The sequence below is a fragment of the Ambystoma mexicanum genome, chromosome 7q (assembly GCF_040938575.1).
Source record: "Ambystoma mexicanum isolate Mex_15411 chromosome 7q, UKY_AmexF1_1, whole genome shotgun sequence".
NCBI lineage: Eukaryota > Metazoa > Chordata > Amphibia > Caudata > Ambystomatidae > Ambystoma > Ambystoma mexicanum.
Window position 1 is genome coordinate 583281880 of NC_090941.1, and position 22529 is coordinate 583304408.

At 50.9% G+C, this 22529-nt stretch overlaps 1 protein-coding gene across 1 annotated transcript in view; it reads left to right on the forward strand.

Annotated features, from left to right (window-relative positions):
• Positions 1-22529, forward strand: part of STOML3 (stomatin like 3) — a 355332-nt gene that overhangs the window by 185253 nt on the left and 147550 nt on the right. The window lies entirely within an intron of this gene.

A 22529-nucleotide genomic window follows, 5' to 3' on the forward strand; every position in this document is an offset into this window, starting at 1 on the left:
TTAGCCGGTAGCTCTTAACTGCGGCGGTAGTGCTATTACTGCATTTGAGGATCCGCCCAATCTCGGACTGGCAGTATGTACCTCCAGCTCTAAACTGGGGGTTAATGCGGCGCAAAAATTCTGATTTTTGGCGCAATTACCGAGCAGTAATAGTGCCAGCGGTAATTGCGGCAAAAATTCCCCATTGGGTCCAATGGATCCAATTGGGAATGGGGAATTACAATTACTGGCCAACCCGTGATCCAGTGGTAATACCGCCGGAGGGTTGGGCGGTAACACAAATACAGTTTGTCTGTATCCCAGTTGGGAAACTGCCCAACTCGTGTTGAGGCCCATAGAATTGAAATTCATCCAATCGTTGATGAGTCCATAGATGTATTGTAGCTGGGCTGAGTCAAGATCGTAATTGCCACTGAACTTCAAAACGAGCTGGGTGTCGTCAGCGTAGTTTGAGTAGTGGATGTTCAGAGAAGTTAACAAGTCACATAAAAGGCTTGATATATAGATTAAATAAAAAGGGGGACAAACAAGCCCCCTGTGGGACACCCTTGTGATGTGTTCCTTGACAGAAGTAGCTTTGCCCCAGCACACACGCGATTGCCTGTTAACCAGAAAAGATGAGAACCAGTCGATGGCATCAGCCGAGCAATATCCATGGGAGCGTAATCGGTCCACAAGGCATGAATGTTCCAATAAATAAAAAGCGGCTGACAGGTCCAGTGATACCAACAAGCCAGCTTTGCTCTTCTGCACGATGGTAAGCATTTTTGTCTGTAGATCCACTAACTCAGTCCCATGGAAGGACCGGAAACCCGATTGTTGTTAGTGTAGGATCTTATTTACTTCCATGTAGTGTTGAAACTGAATTGTGGCCATTTTGTGAATAACCCTTAGCAAGAATAAAGAATTGGTTATAGGGTGTAAATGTTTACATGTGATTATAACTAGTGAAATAATAACTAATGAAAAAATAACTAATACAAAATAACGAATTCCAAAATAACTAATTCATTTTCCGTTGTTTTTGGGGGGGTTCCCCTCCGCACAACTCCCCCTTGTTTTGATAATACTTTTCCACCACCCCCAAAACCACTATTCCCTCTCACAACCCCATTTTTAGTTTTTCAAAATGAGTTATTTTGGCATTAGTTGGTTTTTCATTAGTTATATATTCGATATAATCACTGCATACCGCGTAATTGCATGGGTTGTTAAGGTATGAACTTGGTTTCTTCGGTAAGGGAGAAACAATGGGCCTCATTATGAGGCTGGCGGCCGCGTAGGCACCGTTCATACAGGGCTGCCGCATTACGAGTTTTACTCACGGGTACCTGACAGCCGTGCGGTATCCAGGAGCATAACTCGTAATCCCGCCAGCACCGTTATTAACGGTGCTGGCGCATCCATGCTCCCCACCCCCATTCTGCACTATGGGGCAGAATGGGGATCGGGAGCCCAGCATTACCGCCTCCCGTGAATGGGCAATTACCGGCCCACTCATCTCGTAATGGGCCAGTTATTGCTCAAACGTGGGAGGCGGTGCCGGTAGCAAGCATTGCGGTAGCCATGCCTGCGATACAGGCACGGTTACCACCATGCTCGTAAAGTGGCCCAATGACTTGTTTAAGACTGTCGGGTACCGTACCGAACCATTACAAAATGAAGAGTTGACAAAGCGCACTATGAACTGTGAAACGATGGTTGGATTTTTTTACAATTAATTTAGAGGGCATAATCTCTCCTGCACATGTAGTCTCTCGCATTTGTTTCAAGAGTTTGAGAACCTCATCTTCTGAAATATAGGAAAAGGAAAAATAATGAGAGGGCTGGATAGCCCTTTCAATATTCACAAGAGAGTGAGGTGTATGTAACTTTACGGAAGCTGCAATCTTAATGCGTGCCTCAAAGATTTTATTGGCAAACGCTTGTTGGACTTGGTTGCAAGCTTTGTTGGTGGGTAAGAACTGTTGAGATTGGAGTTTAGGTTTTTCCAAACTACGATAGATCTCGAATAGTTTTCTAGTATCATTTTCAGCCGACTCAATTTCCATGTTATAAACGTTTTCTTTTGCCTTATGGAGCTGCTATTTATAAACAAGCTGAATCTGCTTCCATGCTGTATTATTTTTGTAAGTGGGATGTTTCCCCAAAACCCTTTCAAGCCGTCTCTTGTAAGCTTTAGTCTGGGATAGCATGGGGGTGAACCCATTGTTGTTTGCTAACGTTATCTCCAACTGTTTTTGTTTTAAACGGTGCAACCTTATCGCGAAGAGAAGTAATTTGTAAGTTATATGTGTTAACTAAACTTCAGGTGGTCAAAGTCCTGCGTAGATTCCATAATTTGTTAAGGCAGTTGTTTAAAGTCTCTGGATTCATTTTTTTAAATTTCTGGTTCTTATCTTGTAAGGCTTAGAATGTTGTTTCCGGGGTTTGCTAGGCAAAAATATATTAAATTCCACAACGGAATGATATGACTAACGGCATACTTAAGTATTGGGAATTTCTGATGTGGCGTTCCTTACGATAACCCAGTCAAGAATATTTCCACCTAGGTGTGTTGGTTCAGTGTTCAGGATTTTAGAATGAGCAGCCTTTAACAAGTTTTCTAATTCCATAGCATCCTTATCATTTGGAACCCTTAGACATCTATTCAGATCTCCAAGAACAATAGTCAAACTGTTTGGTGTATTTAGGGGGGCAAGGAGACATAGTAAGTCCTCGTTAAAGTTCGGCATCCTGACTGGGGGGCGATAGAGGGCCATCAAATGTATACAGCAGTTAGCATTGGGAATAAGTTTCAGATGCATTATTTCACAGCTGGCACATTTAAAAGGATTTTCATAAACCTGCCCGTGCGAAGTGGCCTGTTGAAGTGGCCAGGCCCCCAGCTCATTCAAATCTTCAAAAAGGAATGCGCGCTCAACCATGTGCGCGCGCCCGTGCGAAGTGGCCTGCTGAAGTGGCCATGCCCCCAGCTCATTCAAATCTTCAAAAAGGAATGCGCGCTCACCCATGTGCGTGCGCCCGTGCGAAGTGGCCTGCTGAAGTGGCCCGTTATGCATGTTAGGCTGGGGACTGGTAGCGTGTGGCTGATTTAACTCCGTTTGCCTAGGTAAATGCATTTAGTTTTTTGCCCTTTGTATTCACGGGACGCCTGCAAACGCGAGGCTTAGCAAAAGCATTCCAGTGAAATTGTATTTGGTTGTTAGCACAATTAAAAGTATAGTGTGCTAATTAATACGCTTGTAGTACTGACAGCCGGTGGCTATCGGTATTATGAAAAGAAAAATGTTGACTGCTAAGTCTGCGAGAAAGGAAAGCACAAGTATGCCCTCGGGGCTGAAAACCAAACGGATGAGTTTGTTTCGTGCTGTTGCGTTATTGCTCCCTGGGTCCTCGGATACTGACGAGAACCTAATAGAGTGTGCGCAACAGTGTTCATTAATTAGCATATCTAATGACACCAATGAAATGGAAAAAGGGTGGAGGGGAATCACGAGTCATCGCAATCTCTGTTTTTTGAAGACCGTAATATAGATTCGCATGTCAACACAAAAAATGTTCAATTGAATCCTGTAATTGTACATGAAAACGATCTGACTCACTCATTCCTCAATACACATCCTATTTTTTCCACAGAGGAGATTTCCCTACTATGTCTCTCTCAACATCTAGACCCTCATGTACAAGTCCCGTAGTGGACACGTTAAGCCCAATTGAGGAGGCAAATGCCGACAACTCTGCCAATGTAAATAAAAATACGCTGATTATAGCGGAACTAAAGAAACAATCTCGTTTGTTGAATGAGATTGTTTTAGTATTGACATCCATGCCAGAGATGTGTTGCAAAGTATGGCAAGGCATGAATTTGACACTTGTAGAACCTGATGAGCTAGCAAGTAATGTTAAAAGCAATGATGGGAGTAAAGATACGACTCCTGTAAGGGATGTACAAGTGGATATGCATATGCATGTCGACGATTTATCAGCCGATACAGTACAAAAAGCTGTAAAGCTTGATGTCGACGATTTATCAGCCGATACAGTACAAAAAGCTTTAACGCTTGATGTCGACGATTTATCAGCCGATACAGTACAAAAAGCTGTAAAGCTTGATGTCGACGATTTATCAGCCGATACAGTACAAAAAGCTTTAACGCTTGATGTCGACGATTTATCAGCCGATACAGTACAAAAAGCTTTAAAGCTTGATGTCGACGATTTATCAGCCGATACAGTACAAAAAGCTTTAAAGCTTGATGTCGGCGATTTATCAGCCGATACAGTACAAAAAGCTTTAACGCTTATTTATCAGCCGATACAGTACAAAAAGCTTTAACGCTTGATGTCGACGATTTATCAGCCGATACAGTACAAAAAGCTTTAACGCTTGATGCTGCGGTTGGGGATGGACTAACTAGGGAAAGATGCAATTTCAAGGGAATGCTCCAAAAGGATGGGTTGAAGCAATGCATAGTGAAAACGTCAACAACAAAAAAATGCGACGCAAAAATGCACTTGCACAAAAAGTGCTTAACACCTGAGGGATCTACATGTGTGAGGTGATAAAAAGATACCCCAGTCCAGTAAAGAAGTGATACTAGTAACTGAGTCACCTAAACAAGATATATCAGTGAACTCGCCTCTGCAATGCGGAGGGCAAAATAAATCAAAAGCAACACAATGTGAGTATTCAGAAGGAACCATTAGACTATCTGGGGCTCTCAAAAATAAAGAGATGTCTGGAAGAATAGACAAACATTTGAAATCGATCGCATTGGGTGTCCTAGACATATTCAACATATTTAAAAATCCGGCAGTCATTTCTCGCACTAACACACCAACCTCTGCTGGCCTGGAAAATTGAAATTGTTGAACATCTAGGCGCACCTACTCAAACAGATTAGAAAAGTACTAATATGAAGACCAAGGCGTTGAATTAAGCAAAAGAAAAGTGTTGCGCAATGACTGCAGTGCACCTTCTTTGTGGGATGTGTCTGTACCATTTGTCCCACAAGAAACAACTTATGCAGATGTGTGTGTACAAAGTTTAAAAACTAATTTAGAAAGTAACATTGCAGAACCCACAAGACAGATGTATATGTCTGAAGACTCACTAAGAAAAATTATTGAGGCGATATTGAATAGAAAGGGTCCAGAAGCGAAAGACATTGGCATCAATAGAAGCCCCACCAAGGTGGCACTGCAGTCATCACTCGACTAGCTGCAAATTATGTAACAAGAGATGGGAAATCATATGATGAGATTCCAGCTAATCCCGGTGATGCAATGGAGCCGCCGAAAACATTTGACTATAAAGTTGATGAGACCCGTAACTTAAACAAGCAGACAAAAGGCTTATGGAAGCCCAGCTTCCCATTTGAACCAAGCCTTATTCTACACTACGTATTTGATGATGATCTACCTTGGTCCTTGAATAGACCATGCATTTTAAGTCTGTTTGCCGATATTCCAGAATTAAATCTGATTACGTCAGCAGACATAAAACTGGTAGATTATATCCATTCATATAGATTTGACTATGTAAGATTGGTAATACCATCACCCCTTGTAAGATCGCTGCTAGTGAACGAAGCCGGTGCTCTGCACAAGAGAGGCTTCGACATCTTCAATTTTCAACATATAACCTCCAATGTTATAGGGGGAATCCAAAATATGGAAAGAATGGACCCGCCTGAATATCTGAGAGTAGAAAGGGAGAAAATATCGGATCCTGATAGTGCAATCCTTTAGGACATGCACGAATGGCGTGCATTGGCACTATCGCTAAAAGATTCAATTACGCAATTGAAAGCCCTGGGGAAACCACTTTCGCATAAAATAAACTTTTAGTATATTTTCATAGAACTCAAGAGGATGTTCCCATCTTGTTTCAAATAAGAAAGTGTGTGAATCTTTGGTCCAACATGATCTAATTTTACTACAAGAAACATGGGCTTAAGGGTCTCATGGTATGGGAAGGATACACGTTCTGTGTATACAAGCTGAATCTGGAATTAGGGGTCGTCCAAAAGGAGGTCTTGCTGTTGCATATAGAAATGACAAATCAATAATTGTGGAATCTGAAGTACATATTTCTGATTCAATTATGATTGTGTCATTCAAAATATTAACAGAAAAAAGTCCATTGTATCTAATGATAATTAATACTCGAAGGCGCTGGAATTTTCAGACAGCCAATTGGAATTGGCAATTGAAAAATTGAATATACTGATAGATGAATGGCTGTGGTTGAAACCGGGTGGATCGATAATTCTAGCTGGTGACCTGATTGCCGACTGCAACATGGCACATAGTGACATGGTATGGGCACTGTTCTCCCTGGGTGACCGCAATTCTAATGATAGAAGCAAAATGTATAGAGGAAGTTTATGGCTGGTGTTCCCAAAAAGTTGGGGTCTTAATGTCATGCACAACATTAAACCAACATGGCAGCCTAGAGGTGAGTCCTCCATAATAGATTTACGGGGTAATTCATAGAAATTCGCACACAAGTGGCGCATGAGGCTGGCGCACAGTGTGCGCGGGCGAATGTCTGCGCCAGCCGCGTGCGCTAAAATCGATTTCCGCGCACAGCGTATTCATGGATTTTAGCCTCCAAAACCAGCCGTGCCGCACAGTAGCGCAGCAACCCTGCAGCAGCGCCAGTTACGCCCCCAAGAACGCCCTTCACGCAGGGAAAAGCCAACAAAATCCCCAATCCAGCGCAAAGGGCTGCGCTAACCCTGTACCAGCACGGCAAGCGGGGAATGTGTATTACTGGGGTTTGCGGGAAGTTTCACACGCGATAGGCCCTGTGCGAGTAGGGTACGTGTATTTCGGGGGTGCGCGGGAAGTTTCACACGCGATTGGCCCTGAGCGAGTGGGGTACGTGTATTACTGGGGTTCGCGGGAAGTTTCACATGCGATTGGAGCAGGGTACGTGTATTTCGGGGGTGTGCGGGAAGTTTCACACACGATTGGCCCTGTGCGAGTGGGGTACGTGTATTACTGGGGTTCGCTGGAAGTTTCACACACGATTGGAGCAGGATACGTGTATTTCGGAGGTGCGCGGGAAGTTTCACACGCGATTGGAGCAGGGTACGTGTATTTCAGGGGTGTGCAGGAAGTTTCACACGCGATTGGCCCTGTGCGAGTGGGGTATGTGTATTACTGGGGTTCGCGGGAAGTTTCACACGCGATTGGCCCTGTGTGAGTGGGGTACGTGTATTACTGGGGTTCGCGGGAAGTTTCACACGCGATTGGCCCTGTGCGAGTGGGGTACGTGTATTACTGGGGTTCGCGGGAAGTTTCACATGCAATTGGAGCAGGGTACGTGTATTTCGGGGGTGCGCGGGAAGATTCACACGCGATTGGCCCTGTGAGAGTGGGGTACGTGTATTACTGGGGTTCGCGGGAAGTTTCACACACGATTGGAGCAGGGTACATGTATTTCGGGGGTGTGCGGGAAGTTTCACATGCATTTGGCCCTGTGAGAGTGGGGTACGTGTATTACTGGGGTTCGCAGGAAGTTTCACACACGATTGGAGCAGGATACGTGCATTTCGGGGGTGCGCGGGACGTTTCACACGCAATTGGCCCTGTGCGAGTGGGGTACGTGTATTTCGGGGTGCGCAGGAAGTTTCACACGCGATTGGAGCAGGGTATGTGTATTTCGGGGGTGCGCAGGAAGTTTCACACGCGATTGGCCCTGTGCGAGTGGGGTACGTGTATTACTGGGGTTCGCGGGAAGTTTCACACGCGATTGGCCCTGTGCGAGTGGGGTACGTGTATTACTGGGGTTCGCAGGAAGTTTCACACGTGATTGGCCCTGTGTGAGTGGGGTACGTGTATTTTGGGGTGCGCAGGAAGTTTCACACGCGATTGGAGCAGGGTACGTGTATTTCGGGTGTGCGCGGGAAGTTTCACACACGATTGGCCCTGTGCGAGTGGGGTACGTGTATTACTGGGGTTCGCGGGAAGTTTCACACGTGATTGGCCCTGTGCGAGTGGGGTACTTGTATTACTGGGGTTCGCAGGAAGTTTCACACGCGATTGGAGCAGGTTACATGTATTTCAGGGGTGCGCAGGAAGTTTCACACGCGATTGGCCCTGTGCGAGTGGGGTACATGTATTACTGGGGTTCGTGGGAAGTTTCACACGCAATTGGAGCAGGGTACGTGTATTACGGGGGTGCGCGTTAAGTTTCACACGCGATTGGCCCTCTGCGAGTGGGGTACGTGTATTACTGGGGGTCGCGGGAAGTTTCACACGCGATTGGAGCAGGATCCGTGTATTTCGGAGGTGCGTGGGAAGTTTCACACGCGATTGGCCCTGTGCGAGTGGGGTACGTGTATTTCGGGGGTGCGCGGGAAGTTTCACACGCGATTGGAGCAGGGTACGTGTATTTCGGGGGTGCACGGGAAGTTTCACATGCGATTGGCCCTGTGCCAGTGGGATACGTGTATTACTGGGGTTTGCGGGACGTTTCACACGCGATTGGAGCAGGGTACGTGTATTTCGGGGGTGCGCAGAAAGTTTCACACGCGATTGGCCCTGTGCGAGTGGGGGTACGTGTATTACTGAGGTTCGCGGGAAGTTTCACACGCAATTGGAGCAGGGTACGTGTATTACTGGGCTTTGCGGGAAGTTTCACATGCGATTGGCCCTGTGCGAGTGGGATACGTGTATTACTGGGGTTCGCAGGAAGTTTCACATGCGATTGGCCCTGTGCGAGTGGGGTACATGTATTACTGGGGTTCGCGGGAAGTTTCACACGCGATTGGAGCAGGGTACGTGTATTTCGGGGGTGCGTGGGAAGTTTCACACGAGATTGGCCCTGTGCGAGTGGGGTACATGTATTACTGGGGTTCGCAGGAAGTTTCACACGCGATTGGCCCTGTGCGAGTGGGGTACGTGTATTACTGGGGTTCGCTGGAAGTTTCACACACGATTGGAGCAGGGTACGTGTATTTTGGAGGTGCGCGGGAAGTTTCACACGCGATTGGCCCTGTGTGAGTGGGGTACGTGTATTTCGGCAGTGCGCAGGAAGTTCCACACGCGATTGGAGCAGGGTACGTGTATTTCGGGGGTGCGCGGGAAGTTTCACACGCGATTGTCCCTGTGCGAGTGGGGTACATGTATTACTGGGGTTCGCAGGAAGTTTCACACGCGATTGGAGCAGGTTACATGTATTTCGGGGGTGCGCGGGAAGTTTCACACGCGATTGGCCCTGTGCGAGTGGGGTACATGTATTACTGGGGTTCGTGGGAAGTTTCACACGCGATTGGAGCAGGATACGTGTATTTCGGAGGTGCGCGGGAAGTTTCACACGCGATTGGCCCTGTGCGAGTGGGGTACGTGTATTTCGGGGGTGCGCGGGAAGTTTCACACGCGATTGGAGCAGGGTACGTGTATTTCAGGGGTGTGCAGGAAGTTTCACACGCGATTGGCCCTGTGCGAGTGGGGTATGTGTATTACTGGGGTTCGCGGGAAGTTTCACACGCGATTGGCCCTGTGTGAGTGGGGTACGTGTATTACTGGGGTTCGCGGGAAGTTTCACACGCGATTGGCCCTGTGCGAGTGGGGTACGTGTATTACTGGGGTTCGCGGGAAGTTTCACACGCGATTGGAGCAGGGTACGTGTATTTCGGGGGTGCGCGGGAAGATTCACACGCGATTGGCCCTGTGAGAGTGGGGTACGTGTATTACTGGGGTTTGCGGGAAGTTTCACACACGATTGGAGCAGGGTACCTGTATTTCGGGGGTGTGCGGGAAGTTTCACATGCAATTGGCCCTGTGCGAGTGGGGTACGTGTATTACTGGGGTGCGCGGGACGTTTCACACGCGATTGGCCCTGTGCGAGTGGGGTACGTGTATTTTGGGGTGCGCAGGAAGTTTCACACGCGATTGGAGCAGGGTACGTGTATTTCGGGGGTGCGCGGGAAGTTTCACAAACGATTGGCCCTGTGCGAGTGGGGTACGTGTATTACTGGGGTTCGCGGGAAGTTTCACACGTGATTGGACCTGTGCGAGTGGGGTACGTGTATTACTGGGGTTCGCAGGAAGTTTCACATGCGATTGGAGCAGGTTACAAGTATTTCGGGGGTTCGCGGGAAGTTTCACACGTGATTGGCCCTGTGCGAGTGGGGTACATGTATTACTGGGGTTCGCAGGAAGTTTCACACGCGATTGGAGCAGGTTACATGTATTTCGGGGGTGCGCGGGAAGTTTCACACGCGATTGGCCCTGTGCGAGTGGGGTACATGTATTACTGGGGTTCGTGGGAAGTTTCACATGCAATTGGAGCAGGATACGTGTATTTCGGAGGTGCGCGGGAAGTTTCACACGCGATTGGCCCTGTGCGAGTGGGGTACGTGTATTTCGGGGGTGCGCGGGAAGTTTCACACGCGATTGGAGCAGGGTATGTGTATTTCGGGGGTGCACAGGAAGTTTCACACGCGATTGGCCCTGTGCCAGTGGGATACGTGTATTACTGGGGTTCGCGGGACGTTTCACACGCGATTGGAGCAGGTTACATGTATTTCGGGGGTGCGCGGGAAGTTTCACACGCGATTGGCCCTGTGCGAGTGGGGTATGTGTATTACTGGGGTTCGCGGGAAGTTTCACACGCGTTTGGCCCTGTGTGAGTGAGGTACGTGTATTACTGGGGTTCGCGGGAAGTTTCACACGCGATTGGCCCTGTGCGAGTGGGGTACGTGTATTACTGGGGTTCGCGGGAAGTTTCACACGCGATTGGAGCAGGGTACGTGTATTTCGGGGGTGCGCGGGAAGATTCACACGGGATTGGCCCTGTGCGAGTGGGGTATGTGTATTACTGGGGTTCGCGGGAAGTTTCACACGCGATTGGCCCTGTGTGAGTGGGGTACGTGTATTACTGGGGTTCGCGGGAAGTTTCACACGCAATTGGCCCTGTGCGAGTGGGGTACGTGTATTACTGGGGTTCGCGGGAAGTTTCACACGCGATTGGAGCAGGGTACGTGTATTTCGGGGGTGCGCGGGAAGATTCACACGCGATTGGCCCTGTGAGAGTGGGGTACGTGTATTACTGGGGTTCGCGGGAAGTTTCACACACGATTGGAGCAGGGTACCTGTATTTCGGGGGTGTGCAGGAAGTTTCACATGCAATTGGCCCTGTGCGAGTGGGGTACGTGTATTACTGGGGTTCGCGGGAAGTTTCACACGTGATTGGACCTGTGCGAGTGGGGTACGTGTATTACTGGGGTTCGCAGGAAGTTTCACATGCGATTGGAGCAGGTTACAAGTATTTCGGGGGTTCGCGGGAAGTTTCACACGTGATTGGCCCTGTGCGAGTGGGGTACATGTATTACTGGGGTTCGCAGGAAGTTTCACACGCGATTGGAGCAGGTTACATGTATTTCGGGGGTGCGCGGGAAGTTTCACACGCGATTGGCCCTGTGCGAGTGGGGTACATGTATTACTGGGGTTCGTGGGAAGTTTCACATGCAATTGGAGCAGGATACGTGTATTTCGGAGGTGCGCGGGAAGTTTCACACGCGATTGGCCCTGTGCGAGTGGGGTACGTGTATTTCGGGGGTGCGCGGGAAGTTTCACACGCGATTGGAGCAGGGTATGTGTATTTCGGGGGTGCACAGGAAGTTTCACACGCGATTGGCCCTGTGCCAGTGGGATACGTGTATTACTGGGGTTCGCGGGACGTTTCACACGCGATTGGAGCAGGGTACATGTATTTCGGGGGTGCGCGGGAAGTTTCACACGCGATTGGCCCTGTGCGAGTGGGGTACGTGTATTACTGAGGTTCGCGGGAAGTTTCACACGCAATTGGAGCAGGGTACGTGTATTACTGGGCTTTGCGGGAAGTTTCACACGCGATTGGCCCTGTGCGAGTGGGATACGTGTATTACTGGGGTTCGCAGGAATTTTCACATGCGATTGGCCCTGTGCGAGTGGGGTACATGTATTACTGGGGTTCGCGGGAAGTTTCACACGCGATTGGAGCAGGGTACGTGTATTTCGGGGGTGCGTGGGAAGTTTCACACGAGATTGGCCCTGTGCGAGTGGGGTACATGTATTACTGGGGTTCGCAGGAAGTTTCACACGCGATTGGCCCTGTGCGAGTGGGGTACGTGTATTTCGGCAGTGCGCAGGAAGTTCCACACGCGATTGGAGCAGGGTACGTGTATTTCGGGGGTGCGCGGGAAGTTTCACACGCGATTGGCCCTGTGCGAGTGGGGTACATGTTTTACTGGGGTTCGCAGGAAGTTTCACACGCGATTGGAGCAGGTTACATGTATTTCAGGGGTGCGCGGGAAGTTTCACACGCGATTGGCCCTGTGCGAGTGGGGTACATGTATTACTGGGGTTCGTGGGAAGTTTCACACGCGATTGGAGCAGGATACGTGTATTTCGGAGGTGCGCGGGAAGTTTCACACGCGATTGGCCCTGTGCGAGTGGGGTACGTGTATTTCGGGGGTGCGCGGGAAGTTTCACAGGCGATTGGAGCAGGGTACGTGTATTTCAGGGGTGTGCAGGAAGTTTCACACGCGATTGGCCCTGTGCGAGTGGGGTATGTGTATTACTTGGGTTCGCGGGAAGTTTCACACGCGATTGGCCCTGTGTGAGTGGGGTACGTGTATTACTGGGGTTCGCGGGAAGTTTCACACGCGATTGGCCCTGTGCGAGTGGGGTACGTGTATTACTGGGGTTCGCGGGAAGTTTCACACGCGATTGGAGCAGGGTACGTGTATTTCGGGGGTGCGTGGGAAGATTCACACGCGATTGGCCCTGTGAGAGTGGGGTAGGTGTATTACTGGGGTTCGCGGGAAGTTTCACACACGATTGGAGCAGGGTACGTGTATTTCGGGGGTGTGCGGGAAGTTTCACACGAGATTGGCCCTGTGCGAGTGGGGTACATGTATTACTGGGGTGCGCGGGACGTTTCACACGCGATTGGCCCTGTGCGAGTGGGGTATGTGTATTTTGGGGTGCGCAGGAAGTTTCACACGCGATTGGAGCAGGGTACGTGTATTTCGGGGGTGCGCGGGAAGTTTCACACACGATTGGCCCTGTGCGAGTGGGGTACGTGTATTACTGGGGTTCGCGGGAAGTTTCACACGTGATTGGCCCTGTGCGAGTGGGGTACGTGTATTACTGGGGTTCGCAGGAAGTTTCACACGCGATTGGAGCAGGTTACAAGTATTTCGGGGGTTCGCGGGAAGTTTCACACGTGATTGGCCCTGTGCGAGTGGGGTACATGTATTACTGGGGTTCGCAGGAAGTTTCACACGCGATTGGAGCAGGTTACATGTATTTCGGGGGTGCGCGGGAAGTTTCACACGCGATTGGCCCTGTGCGAGTGGGGTACATGTATTACTGGGGTTCGTGGGAAGTTTCACACGCAATTGGAGCAGGATACGTGTATTTCGGAGGTGCGCGGGAAGTTTCACACGCGATTGGCCCTGTGCGAGTGGGGTACGTGTATTTCGGGGGTGCGCGGGAAGTTTCACACGCGATTGGAGCAGGGTATGTGTATTTCGGGGGTGCACAGGAAGTTTCACACGCGATTGGCCCTGTGCCAGTGGGATACGTGTATTACTGGGGTTCGCGGGACGTTTCACACGCGATTGGAGCAGGGTACATGTATTTCGGGGGTGCGCGGGAAGTTTCACACGCGATTGGCCCTGTGCGAGTGGGGGTACGTGTATTACTGAGGTTCGCGGGAAGTTTCACACGCAATTGGAGCAGGGTACGTGTATTACTGGGCTTCGCGGGAAGTTTCACACGCGATTGGCCCTGTGCGAGTGGGGTACGTGTATTACTGGGGTTCGCAGGAAGTTTCACATGCGATTGGCCCTGTGCGAGTGGGGTACGTGTATTACTGGGGTTCGCGGGAAGTTTCACACGCGATTGGAGCAGGGTACGTGTATTTCGGGTGTGCGTGGGAAGTTTCACACGAGATTGGCCCTGTGCGAGTGGGGTACGTGTATTACTGGGGTTCGCAGGAAGTTTCACACGCGATTGGCCCTGTGCGAGTGGGGTACGTGTATTACTGGGGTTCTCTGGAAGTTTCACACACGATTGGAGCAGGGTACGTGTATTTTGGAGGTGCGCGGGAAGTTTCACACGCGATTGGCCCTGTGTGAGAGGGGTACGTGTATTTCGGCAGTGTGCAGGAAGTTCCACACGCGATTGGAGCAGGGTACATGTATTTCGGGGGTGCGCGGGAAGTTTCACAGGCGATTGTCCCTGTGCGAGTGGGGTACATGTATTACTGGGGTTTGCGGGAAGTTTCACACGCGATTGGCCCTATGCGAGTGGGGTCGTGTATTACTGGGGTTCGCTGAAAGATTCACACGCGATTGGAACCAGGTACGTGTATTCCTGGGGTGCGCGGGAAGTTTCACATGCGATTTTGCTGTCAGAGCGGGGTACGTGAATTTCGGGGGTGCGCGGGGAGTCCTACATGTGAATTGGCAGTGTGGGTCCTCCCAGGTGTTCCCTCTACACCCTCCCTGGCCCCTGTAGGCAGCCCACACCACAGGGGACTACCCTGCACCCCTGGTCATGTCCCGGAGACAGCCCATCTACCATGGGCATGCCCCCCAGCCAAGCCACATGTCACCTTGCACTACTGATCACCAACTCATGTCCCCTTGCACCCCCACCCCCCAGCACTGAGGGGCACCTGCCTGCAGGCCCCCACTCATGTCCCCTGCACCCCACCCCCCAGCACTGAGGGGCACCTGCCAGCAGGTCCCACTCATGTCCCCCTGCACCCCTACCCCCCAGCACTGAGGGGCACCTGCCAGCAGGCCCCCACTCATGTCCCCTTGCACCCCCACCCCCCAGCACTGAGGGGCACCTGCCAGCAGGCCCCCACTCATGTCCCACTCATGTCCCCCTGCACTCCCACCCCCAGCAGTGAAATGCCAATCTCATGACACAAACCAAAAGTCAACTATGTACATCAACACATGTCCGTCACACACATACACTGGTTGGCATTGCTTGTGTAAACCCACATTTTCACATGCATCAACCCAATGAGTGAATCCCACACATGGAACTAAAAAATTAAAATGTATTATATACATAAAATCAAAAATGAAATGAAAGCATACCAAAATATGAAACATGAAATGAAAAGCATGTGAAAAAGATGATTGAATGAAAATGATAACCAATCCAACAAAATAAGAAAGAAAAACAGTCCAAAGTCACCCTCCAACAACGCAAATCCAAAGGAAATGTAAAAATAAATCTCCATTGATTCATGTTCATAATAAAAAAAAAAAGAGAAATCAATCCATAGTCCAACTATTTACAATCCATTGTCCGGAAAAAATAAATCCATTGCTCCATGTCCATAATGCAAAAAAAGAAAAAAAATGAATACATGATGACCTATTTACAATCCATTGTCCAAGGATGTAAAGGGTCTATGATCCCAACCAAACAAATGAAACCTACCTAACAAACTACCTAAAAATAAAACTATATACAAATTTGTGTGGCATTGTCGATTGACCACAAATAAAAGGAAAACTAAAAGGAAACCTAACTCTAAAAACTATTTACAAGGGCAGCGGGCTAGTCCGACGGCTCACTTTTGGATGTCCCGGGCCAGGGCAACATCGAACTCCTGCTCAATGTCTTGGAGGCGGTCCTCTTCCATGGCTCCGAGTGTTCGCAGGGACGACGACATGTTCTCCAACTCCCTGCGAATTGCCTCGAGGCACTCGGCCCGCCTCAGGGCCTTCCGCATGGAGTTCTCTGCCCTGACCATCGTGAGCCGTGCCTCTTCTGCCCGATGCTGCTCCGCATCTATAGCATGGCCTAACCGCTGCCACACGGAAGACACTTCCAGTCCTGGGTCCTCCTGCCCTCTGGCCGATGCCTGCCCCTCCGATGTCGAAGGCCCCGAGCCATGATGGCTCCCACCTTGTTGCTGCTGCTGTGCCTCTGCCTGTGCCCTGGCTCTTGCCGCCTGCACATCCTCCTCCGGCTGGGGTGCAGTTGTTGAGGTGGCCACCCCTGCTGGACCATCCGACTCCCAACTGTGGCAGGGATGTGTCCTCCACCAGCCTGGCCGCAGGGTCAGAGGCAGCTCCACAGGGTACCCAGGTGATGCATGGGTGGGAAGATGGCATGGAGGATGACTGGCGTGTAGGGGGTTCAGGTGAGGAGGGGGTCGCATAGAGGTCCAGCACACGGAGAAATCCAGCACTGGTGACCCATCCCAGCAGGTCAACACAAAGAGGCAACCGAGATGACGTGCAGTCTCTTCACGAAAAAACTGCACGTCACCTCGCATGCCCCGTTGATGCAACGCTATCCCGGCTAGGACAGGCTTAACACGGTCCCAGATAGCCACGTCCGCAGGGAGAGGAAGGCCAGTTGTTGTGCGCTCATCCCCCCCTGAAAACGGGTCTGGACGTAGGCATCCCTGCTGGTGCCAGATGATGCAGTGACAGGATAAGGGACAGGATTGGACACAGGCACCTCCGCGGCGGCCTGTGCTGCCTCCTGTCCCTGGTTCTGCACTGCACCACTAGCACCAGTGGAATCCCCACCTCCAGACCCCGTGTGTCCCTTCCACGGCCTCCTCCTCCACCAAACCCCCCACCAACCTGGATGACTCCATGCCATCTTCCTCCGTCGGACCCTGTGGGGTCTCAGCTGCCCCTTCTGCTGCCGAGGAGTCCCCCGCCAACCTCTGCCTCTTGGACCTACCCTCGGCAGCTGCGGCCTGGGACGCGGCACCAGACTCCTCACTCCCCGACGAGATGACAATCTGGGAGGGGAGCCGGGCCTTGCGTCTCTGGCTGGCTGGACGATCCCTGCTGCTGTGCTCCACAGCACCCTCTCCGCCCTCTTCTTCAGTTGACGCTGCAGACAGGGAGAGATAAAACACAGGCATCAGGGCACTGTACAATGGACTGATACACACAGTTGCACAGGCGTGGCAATGTTTAACTTCAGACACGGCATTACACTCCATGAGACACATGTCATTTTAACTCACACACATGAACATTTCGACAGCAATATTGCACCAGGCAGCACCATCCATACACATACAACATCATGAACAGCCAAAGGTTAGCCTGACATCACATGAAACACAAGGAGTGCACTAGACATGCACACACGCCACCACACTTACATGCATGTCTACATCTCCTCCAACTGTTGCAGTGATGAGATCGCCATACATGTCACATCTGCCATTCATCCTTCTACATATCAGTGTCACGTACATCCATGTTGCATCACAGTTGCACACTTGTCAGATACACATACATGCACATGTACACAGTGCAGATACATGCATTATGAACCACCATCCATGCCACAACCATGCCAATGTACATACACAGAAATTTAAACGTGTGCTCCCACACCTGCATTTGCCCAGCATGCTTACCAACACATACACCATCAATGTGTCTCACAACTGAGAGGACTCACATGTGGCAGCCTCACGCCCATGTTCATACACATCCCTACATGGCCCTACATAAACACATGTGCAACCTGCACACTACTGGCACACCACGGTACGCACAGCGTACTATCAACATGCATGTACACTTACCGCTCGACTCCAGACTGGTCTGCCTCTCATGGATCTGGACATAGAGCGCTGGGTATATGCGTTCCAGGACCCTCATTTGATGGTTCGACATCTGGCCCGTCACCCTTTGGCATCCGCTGCCTTAGCGAGGCGCCGGGCCTTGTTGAGGGTCCTGGACCTGAAGTCCTCCCAGCGCTTCTTGACATGATGTAAGTCGCGGACTGCCACCCCCTCCGCGTGGATGGCAGTCACAATGTCCATCCAGATCCTGGTCCGTCCTTCATTGTCGGCGCGCAAACTTCCAAAGAGGGCATCATACTGCCCCAGGACTTGCTCCACCAGGACATCAACTTCGGTGGCATTGAAGCTGGTGGTCCTCTGCCTCTCTGGCTGGGGGTTGCCAGTGCTTCCTGATGGTGTTGTGCCGGACATGGCAACCCCAGAGGCAAGAGTGGGTGGGCAACTGGGTCCTGGGGCTGGGCTGTGGAGCGATGGAATCCCAGTCGGGAGTCTTCGGTTCCAGCAGGGGTGGTCACAGCAACTACACCCCTGGCTGACGTGCAGGCAGCAAATGGCAGGGCACGTGGGCAGCAGCTAGTCAGGCAGCAGCAGATGACAGGTGGGAGCGTGCTCGGGGCTCTGGGGGGCAGTAATTCGGCCTTCTGGGCAGGAGCATGGTCTTCCGTGTGTTTTTGCGTGGCCAGCTTGATACGGAGTGATTTGGCACGTGAAAAAATTGCACGTCAGCGTGTAATTCGAGGAAAGGGCCTTTAGCGCGTAAGCGCGTCAGCACACGCACGCGATTTAATTGGACCAAAAACCCTTAGCGCATAAGTTACATTACGCGCGTGGGCGTTTCCCTCATAGCACGTGATGACAGAGCACACGTGGAAAAACTGCACGTCCGAGTGTCATCGCGTGTAATTGGAGGAAAGCGCCCGCGTACACGCGTATCTGATGTGTACATGTGGGCCGGTTTAAAAGCTACGTGTAGGATGCAATTTCCTTGTACATGCTTTTCGTGGAGAGCGAGTGGGTGAAATCTGTACTTCTTGTCGGTTCACACGTGATTACTTCACAGCATTTCTAGTTCGTACTCCCTGTTACCTCTGACAGCTCTTTTCTGAATATTTGTTGGGCCTGTTTCCTCAAACAGAGTTCACTTCTCCTTTTGTCCTGTCTCCTCAGACAGCGTACAATTCTTCTTTTGGCGGGGGTGTTGCCAACGCGCACACGTGCATATTTTTCACGTTCTTTTTCCAGGCAGACGGTGAGTTCTGCACATACTTAGCAACTGTGCTTGCCCGGTGTGTCGTGTTCCCCTTCAGAGGTCATTGTAGGCTGCGTGTATTACGCATACGCTTAGTTTTGTGTTTCTGGGTGCCACAGCGTAGTGCGGGTTCATTTTTTCACGCACATGGTCTACGAGGGGTTGCGTGCACGTTAATTTTTGACTGCCTGTGCATTGCGTGACCCATCATCTTCCCCCAGGGGTCACAGACAGCCTTGTTAGAGCACTAGGGTACGAATTCCATCTAGTATCCTACCCCTTTGACCCCCAAATGCCCAGGACAATAGTTTACTGCAACTCCCATACGCACAACATCATCAGTGCCATGGTTGGGAGGCAACCAAGCGGTAAGGGAGGCAAAGGTGGCTGACCTTCAAAAGGTGGTTGTGGTGGGCGCGATAGGGGACGTGGCCGGGATTTGCAGGGTGCCCCTATACCCCCATGTGTGGAGGAACAATCAGGGACACCCATGCCCCCCCCATGGTTGAGGGAAACATGGCTGACACCATCCCAGCTCAGCCCCAGTTGGACCAGCCCAGTGTGGCACCTGACCTGGCACAGGATGACTCCCTAGCTGACTTCCAGGTCAGCAAGTCTAGGCCACGTGTGGCGGTGCAAGTTGTTGTCACCAAGCCACGTGGATCTGGGGCAGCTATGTCATCTGCTGCCCCAAGTATGCAGGGTGGGGAGGCTGCAGGGGCAGCTGCAGCTCCATCCGCCCCAGCTCTGACTCTCCCAGCCAGGACAGTGTCAGTCCAGGTCCATCAAACTGACGTTCCCCCTGCCAACATTACCCTGCAACCAATGCCTGCATCAAGACCTATGGTCATTGTGCATTCCCACACTCCTACTACCCAGTCCACCAGTGATTCTGCCCCTACCGACCAGAGCGGCGTAAGCCACTCTGGCTCTGCTCCACCTTTAATGAAGAGGAAGAAGGGTGCTCTGGCATGACAGGCTGAGACCCCAGACACGGCTACACACTCCAGTACCTCAAGGAAGCCTTGCTTTAATGATCCGGAACTTGATGCACTTGTGGCCTATGTGTCAGCACATAGCTGCGTAATGGTGGTGACTGCAGGGTGCAAGACCACACCTGGTCAACGTAGGGCACACTGGCAGACCATCGCGGACCGCTTAAGTGCCCTTGGATTTGTGAGGCGCACAGCTGATTGCTACAAGCGGTGGAATGACCTGAAACGCAGAGCAAAGAACAAGCTGGCCTCAAATCATGCCGCTACTCTGGTGATTGGCGGTGGATATCCACAAGAGGACAACAAACTCACTGAACATGAGTCTGTTGCTGGGGCCTTCGTCACAGATGAACAGATCCAAGGTGTGGGAGAACTACCTGATTATGATGCATTGTCCGGTGAGTGCCCATGCATGTGTGTGTAATGCATGTGTATGTTGTTTGGGTGACGGGTTCTGATTGAGTGCCAGGTGAGGGTGTATGTGCCTGAGTGATATGGGTCACCCATGTGCTTCATCCAAAACATTCAGCGGCCTTGGATTTGGGTGTGACAGTATCCCTTCTGCCCACAGTAGTAATTTAGCGCAACATTACGGCAGTTGCCCTTGAAGTGGCATCTTGCAACAACATTGTTTGTATTTGTCAGTGTTCGTTCAGGCTGATTGTTTCAATTCTCCCACTTTTGCTACGCATTCCTCAGCCCTATTGTCACATTTGTGACATGCTTCTGTCATTGATGAACCCCACATTGGCCCACATGTGTTACCTTGTTAGGTGAATGATTTGACCATTCAGGCTGATTGAGTATTGGCCTGATCACATACATTTTTGGGGCCTGTTTGAATGTGGAACATGATAGTTGTTTCCTGTCATGTTGAAGTGCACAACCATTGATGTGTACATCGGCCTGCAATCACTGTATTTTTGTGCACTGGATGTGTGCAGTGTGTGGCACATGCCTATTTTATCACACTATGTAGCATTTTTCATCTCATCATGTCTATCTCACATGGATGGCTGACAGTATTCATTCACTGACATATGGATGTACTTGTGGAATGTACCATGGCTACGGTACATGCCATCTGTGTGATGGCATGTGTCATGTATGTGTATTGGACATGTCACTCACAGGCCAGTGTGTGATGGCAGTGCTACACAGCATGCAGCAAATGTGTTGCTCTTCCATCTTGGTGTCATCAGTGTCTGCCTTTTGACTCCCCTTCCAACTCAGTGACAGTGCATGCATAGTAGGGTTATAGTCATGTGGGACATGTGTAAATCATGTACTGGTTCTGTAGCTTGTCAGGCCTATTTGTGTGCTATGATGCTAATGCCTGTTTCCATTTTTTGTCTTTCATGTTTTTGCAGGGGATGACGCACTTGATGCTCTTGAGGTTGAGGAGATGGGCCAGACCCAGGAGGAATCTCAGGCACGACCGGGCACCAGTGGGGGACGTGGTGGTGTGGTGGTGGGTGAGAACCCAATCTTGCTGCAGACCATTCTGTCCAGGGCTGTCTCTGGGTGCACCACTCCAGATCTCTATTCAGGTGCTGATTCGGATGATGAGACCTATGTGGCGTCGCAGGTAAGTGTTTCTGGCAGGGATTCTGTTCTGTCCAACCCACCTGCACCAGGGGTAGAACCCTCTATGGGGATGTCAGTGTTGGTAAGTCCGCCTTTGGCGGTTACGGATGCAGGGTCACACTCCACAACATCTGATCCTGTTCCTGGGCCAGCAGATCAGAGGGGGAATGCAGTCCTGCTGCCTCAGGCAGTGCCGGCACAACAAGGCGCAGATCGCCTTGCCCCAAACAGGTGTGGTGCCCACCGACGCGGTGGCCATACGCCACCAGGCAATACCGCATGGGAACAATCCATGTACGGTATGGCAACCCAACAGGCAGCATCAGTTGAGATGATGGCTCAAGCAATGGAGAGTGTGGCCACTTCCATTGTCCCCCCTGAAAGGCAGATGGAGCAACTACCGCAGGCAACAGACTCCATTTGCCAATCACACAGGGAGGACATGTTGGCGTCCAACAGGGACACAACAGGGACACAACAGGGACAGACGGGCGGCACTGGAGACTCTACGCCAATCTATATCAATAGAGTCCCAGGGCCACAGGGAAGCCCTGAGGGTAGAACTCCATCACCTCAGGGAGACTCTTGTTGACCTTAAGGCTTACACTAACTTGAGGACAGAACAGCAGCTGGAGCGGCTCACACGTTCGCTCTCAGCTGAGATGCAGGCAACACGGGAGGAGATCCGGGCATCACGTCAGGTGGTGCATGGGGATCTCCGCACTATAATCCTCCAGAACGAGACCTTCCACACCCGCATGCTTGCTGCCATGGAGGACCATACCAGGGCTTTGCGTGGGCTTCCTCCCATAGCACCACCACCTCCTGTGGCAGCAGCAGAGGGAGATGAGAGCGACAGCAGCAGTTCTCCCACATTGGCATAACCGTGCAGGCCATGAGCCCATGGAGGTGTTTTTTTCCCAACATCCACACAGGTGGCTGTTGGTGCACACCCTGTCCTCGGACCTCCTGGGTGGACTCTCCCACCCCCCACATGAGCATTTTTGATTTTTGATTTTTTTTACAGTGTGTTGCCTTGTGTGGCTCCCTTGGGCATCCATTGTATTCCGGCTGGGCACATGCAGGCTTGTCCTGAGTT